Source organism: Streptopelia decaocto (genome assembly GCF_964273445.1).
Source record: "Streptopelia decaocto genome assembly, chromosome: 1".
NCBI lineage: Eukaryota > Metazoa > Chordata > Aves > Columbiformes > Columbidae > Streptopelia > Streptopelia decaocto.
Window position 1 is genome coordinate 183,309,332 of NC_138663.1, and position 5,872 is coordinate 183,315,203.

Here is a 5,872-nt window from a genome sequence, read left to right on the forward strand (position 1 = left end):
ACGTGTGTTGTAGAAAAACACTCTTAAAATACGTTGTTCTTTGCTACGTCAGATCAGTAGAGAATCTGCCCATATCCCTTGACAATGGGCAGTTTCAGGGCAACTCAAAAGTTTCTTCATTTTTATTAACTATGCCATTTTTCCACTTCAGACATAACTTGCTGCCATTTACTTGGACTACAGTGGTGTCGGGTTGAAGAGCTCTGTGGCATTCTCTTCCAACCAGAAATGAGTGAGAAACCTTGCTGTGCATTCCATGCACGTTTGCGATTGTTGTTGGGGGTTGTATGCCTTTCAAACCAGTGGCTTTTTCAAAGTTTCAGACGTAGTTTGTAAATGGGGAAGTCAATAGAGGAAAATATTTGGAAATCTATGGAATTATTGTCTCTGATTTCAGAGAAATGTATTTAAGAAATGTGCATGCCCTCTCAGTAGTGTAATGTTCTCAGTTTTAAAAATGTTTGTCTGAAGTGGATTATCTAGACTCAAAATGAATTTCCTTAGGAAAAAAATGCTTCTCAGGCATTCTAAGGAAACACTACTAGAAGTCTTCCTTGTCTCTGAAAATCAGCCCATAGTATTAGTGTTTGAATGTAATTTGGGAAGTGTGTGATTCAGATGCAGAAACCACTGATTTTTCAGTTAGGATCGTTGTCCCAAGTGATTTGGTGCTTTAATAAAATTCCAGTCATGAATGCTAACTTTATGAAACAATATAAGGGGGTGGGGAGCAGTAGGGGACACAAAAATACTCAGGAATTGCTACATGGAGCCATAGAGAAATTGCTATTGTATCACACTGCCATGTTGTTCAGCTGTCTGCAGCAGAATTTCACCAGCCCTATCAGAAAAATGTCATTTTCTGATACTAACTATCAGACAAGTTTAAAAATTAATAGTAAGTTTCAATACATGTGACAATTTCTGTGTGCACCACCTTTAGAACTGCCACCTTGCTTTTTTCCTACTTCACTTGTCTAGGCTGTAAGACCAGTCCTGTAGCAGCATGTGTTGGTTTATCCAGTGGGTCCTTGCTATGACTGGAGACAACTGGCATTCGGTGAGCCCAGAATGAGCAGTTGTGATCATGAACTTGAAGGGTTAGATTTTGAAAAACATTCAGCCTAGCCCAGGAGCTTAACTGACAGTCAAATAAACGCCCCGGCTTCATATCAGTATAAGAAAGGATGCACCAGTTATGACAACTTCCAAAAACTACCACTCAAAAGTGTGGGATAATGTTATGGGGGGGGAAAAAAGAAGAAAGAACAGGCACATACTGTCATGTTAATTGAGTTGTTTTGTGAAGTAAGCAATATCTCAGGCAATATCTTGGTAAATGAGAGGAAAGGAATTGTGTGTTTATTAATGGAAAGCCAGTTCTGAGCAGCAGAAGATGTTAAGAGAGCAGACAAGCATGGGATGGACGTTTGAGTGGAAAACCAAGAATGGGAGTTACCTTAGAAACAGGAACAGTGAGGTAGAACAGATACATGGTAGAAGCTCTTCTAGATATTTAAATCTGGAAGTTTTAGGGGTTTGGTTTTTAATAGTTCAAAAGCCTTGCAAAACAGATTTGGGAAATACATCTTTTCATCAACTTGAACAATTCAAGAACCTTTCTTCTAAGAAAAAGTCCCAGTTTCTCTGTTCAGAATTTGGAATGGAAGGACAGTTCTGATAGAGTTAGGACGCCTTTGTGCTGACTTCTGATCTGGGGTACCAATTTTTTTCTTTACTGTGCATGACTTTAACATCTGCCGCTGCACTCGAGGACTAAGTCTGGAGTTCTTCCTCTGTGCACAGGGCCATTGTGCTTCAGTGTGTCACAGCTCAACTTGAGCTGTCAGCTGTGCCATAACTTACAACAATAGTAGTTTTATTAGTGGCTGCTTTTGCTTGAACGGGAATTTGTGCATGACAAAAAAAAAAAAAAGCCATTTCCAAAAGCCATTAGAGCTTTCACGTGAAAACAAAAACTCTTTTCCCTTTAGGAACGAATGAAATACATTTAGTAACTTTGAAACTTCCTCAACATGTAGCTGTAAGAAGTTATGAAGAGCATGTGGTGCCAAATACATAAAACAATATTTCCTACCACAACGAGGATTTAAATATATTTAGTCTGCCTGGCCAGCAGTAGCAGGAGGTCATTATGAAATGCTGCTTCGCTTTGCCGTTTCTTTCTTGGGTAGCTTAGTATGAAACAATGTGCCAGCACCATTACAGAGATGTGGTCTTACTTAATTTCATTTTCTGATTTAATATGCCATCTCTACATGTTCGTGTCAATATCTGATGAGTTGTGATGCTTTTGTAGTTGTTGTTTTGGGATTAAGAACCTCTGAGATTTCCACTTATTTCAATTTAACATTGCAAATGGACTGACATCAGTTGATATGGAGAACTTAATATGGAAATACCAGCACTGACTTAGGGATACGTCAGGGTTGGACTTGCACGTCATTTTCAGTCTCAAGTAATAAAGTTAGTTCTATTCATAGAAGGAATAATTAGTGATTTGAATATTTTCAGTGGAAAAGGTGGCACAGTTGGCAGAATTTTCATTCAGATGTGAAATTTCGAAGAGTTCAATGATGCTTTTTCAGGTGTTCACTTGCATCTGACAATTTTTAGAGGGAAACTAAATGCATGGATGCTTATTTGAATCGATTAATGTTTATGACTAGGGTTTTCTCTTTCCTTTTTAGATGCCTGTGCAAAGACATGCAAAGAAGAAATGAAAGGAGCATAAGGAGACTCACTAATATTACTTTAATTTGCCATAATCTCAAAGCAGCTTTTAAAGGCTTTTTTTACGCACTTTCTGAAAATACATGCTTGAAGTTAGACATGCCCTGTTCCAAGAAAAAGCAAATCTCAGCAGATTAACATTGTTAAATATGCGGTGTGTTAAACATACACTGCTTCAAATTTTATAGCTTATACACTATTGGTCTATCAGGCCCTTCCAGGAAAGCACTTACGAGCATGCCTAATGTTAAGCACATGAGCAGTGATCTCCAAGTCAGCAGTGTTGTTCGTGTGGATAAGTGCTTTGCTGGATCAGCGCCTAAAGTCCTGTTAGGTGCTGAGCATCCTGATCCATATCCAGCAAAGCACTTAGATCCACGCTTATCTTGAAGGGGAAGAGCCGGCCTAACTAATATTTGTGCATTAGTGTTCACCATAAAATCTCTCTTGGCACAGTGACTCACATGCTTAAAATTAAGCACCTGCCTAAGTATTTAGCAAGGTCAGGCCAACAGCATCCTTGAGCAAGTCTGAAATAATTACCTGGGTTTGTACAAGTTTTCTTTTTTTGTACTGGTTGCTTTTTAACAGAGTGTATGATTTTAGTGGCCATAATTACAAGTTTTAGAAGCTGTATAGCAAAACATCTCGTATGCAATTTTCTCCTTTCTTATTCAAAACGTAGCCAAATTCAGCAAGATGGCCTTTCTGGATTACAAGTCCAATGTTGAGACTTACAATCATCTGAAATGAAAAAAAAAAAAAAAGTTAACTCTATTTTGTAGGACATTTACATTTAATTTTTCTTTTTCACTGAGTTTGATTTAAACAGTTTTGTCCAACCCAGACTGATTACCCAGAACATGTCACCCGGCTCTGCTTGTGCAGACAGGCTGACTCTTGAAGTGCTAAAGCTTGAGGTAGGATGTGTGTTCAGAAGGGCAGATGGAGAAGCTGTATTTTTATTTTACTTCTTTTTCTCTAAGGGATTGAATACTTAGAAATGTATCAAATAACGTGCATTTCGTCTGGAGAACTAAACCAAAATCTATATAATCCTTCAGGTTAAAGATAAAAAAGAGACCTATTTATTTATTATTTTTTTAATCATGTAAGAAATACTTTCTGTGGGGTGAACTTCCACCAACATGTCAACTTGAGTCTACATAAAACATGCAGAAAATGGATGCTAATGAGAGAGATCCTTAAGTGATCTGTGTCAGATGCAGTCTGATATTTTTAGCTTAAATACCTTTTTATCAAACTACCATTGATATCTAACTCTTGGCTACGAAACTTTTTTAAAGTAATAGTTGACGGGATTTTGAGTATAATTGCTGTGTACATCTGTAAATTTGAACTGTGACCCAAGTTCACAGACACCTACAGCAAATGACCAAAATGTTCTGTAAAGCTTGAATATATTTATAGTATTCTAGATAACAAGTAAATAAAAATTACTTCCACTCTGTCGAATTCTGCCTAAATTAAAGTCAAACAAGAGCTCCAAGTAGAGTTTATTAGGACATTGGTTCCTAAATTCCAAGACAAAGAGGCAATAGCTTATTCAACTTTCTTTTGAACTGATTCTGATCAACTCTCTTTCAGGATATGAAGAACTTGAACTGTTAATCATTTGGAAATCATGTAGGAAAGGAAATGTAATTGGAATGCTTATTTTAGAAATTTGCACTGAATTATTTTTGTTACTTTTCTGCTTCTCTGATTAAGCAATGTGCACTGTCCCTTTTCAAGGAAAAAATATTTATTTTAACATAGTTTTCTAGGCAGTACTGCACGAATATTATATGGGTCCAAGATAAAATTTATATTTTTCTAGCTTACATTTAAAAAAATGCTTGATATATGAATAAGATTATGTATTTCAATAAATTGTGGTTCCATTGTTTTGTAAGATTTTATTTTTAATTCATGTACAAGAAAGAAATAAATACTTTTGGAATGATTTGTTAATTATGACTCCATTAATTTCAGAGAGAAAGAAAACAATGCAGTGCAATCAGACTACTACTGGCAGCCTCCACAAGAGAGTCAGTAATTCATAGAATGAGTTGAAGGAAAATAATGAATCCTGAGATAGATACGAGTCTAAAAGTTCATTAAGACAGATTCAGTGAAGCAATTAGGCTAATCCTTGAGAAACTTATGGTACAGATGATAGAATCACAGAATGTCCTGAGTTGGAAGGGACCCACAAGGATCATTGAGTCCAACTGCTGTCCCTACACAGGACAACCCCACAGTTCACACCATGTGTCTGAGGGTGTCGTCCAGTCTCTTCTTGAACACTGTCAGGCTTGGGGCCGTGACACCTCCCTGGGGAGCCTGTTCCAGTGCTCCACCACCCTCTGGGGGAAGAACCTTTTTCCAATGTCCAACTTGAACCTCCCCTGGCACATCTTCCTGCCATTCCCTTGGGTTCTGTCACTGGTCACTAAAGAGAAGAGATCAGCACCTGCCCCTCCTCCTCCCCTTGTGAGGAAGCTGCAGCCACCGTGAGGACACCCCTCAGTTTCCTCTTCTCTGGGCTGAACAAACCAAGTGACTTTAGCTGCTCCTCATACGACTTCCTCTCCAAACCCTTCACCAACTTTGTGGCCCTTCTCCAGACTCTCCAATAGCTTTATATCCTCTACTGAAAACCGTATCTGTGTACGTAAGAGTTCTTGGCCTAAGTACTCAGGATATTTTGATTTTCATGAACGTGGCAGTGAATCTCTGAACAATAGTGGGATGAGGAAAGGGGAGGTGAAGAGAGGGATGTGATATTCATGTCATTTTTTATTTCACTTTCTTCTCACATACATATATAGGTGCTCCATCACAGACTTACACAGAATGGATAGACAGTTCTTTTCCATGGTTTGGTTTTTTTTGTGTTTTTTTGGTGGTTTTTTTGTTTGGTTTGGTTTTGGTTTGGTTTGTTGTTTTTTTGTTTTTTTTCCTAGCAGACAGTTAATCGAACACAAGGGAAAAGCTTTTCCTCTGCCAAAACATTAGCCTGGTATCACCATCATACTGTGCTAAGCGCTGATATGAGGCTCCAAGGCTGTTAGGAGAGTTATTGCCATTTCATTTGTAAAATCCAGAGAGCAAG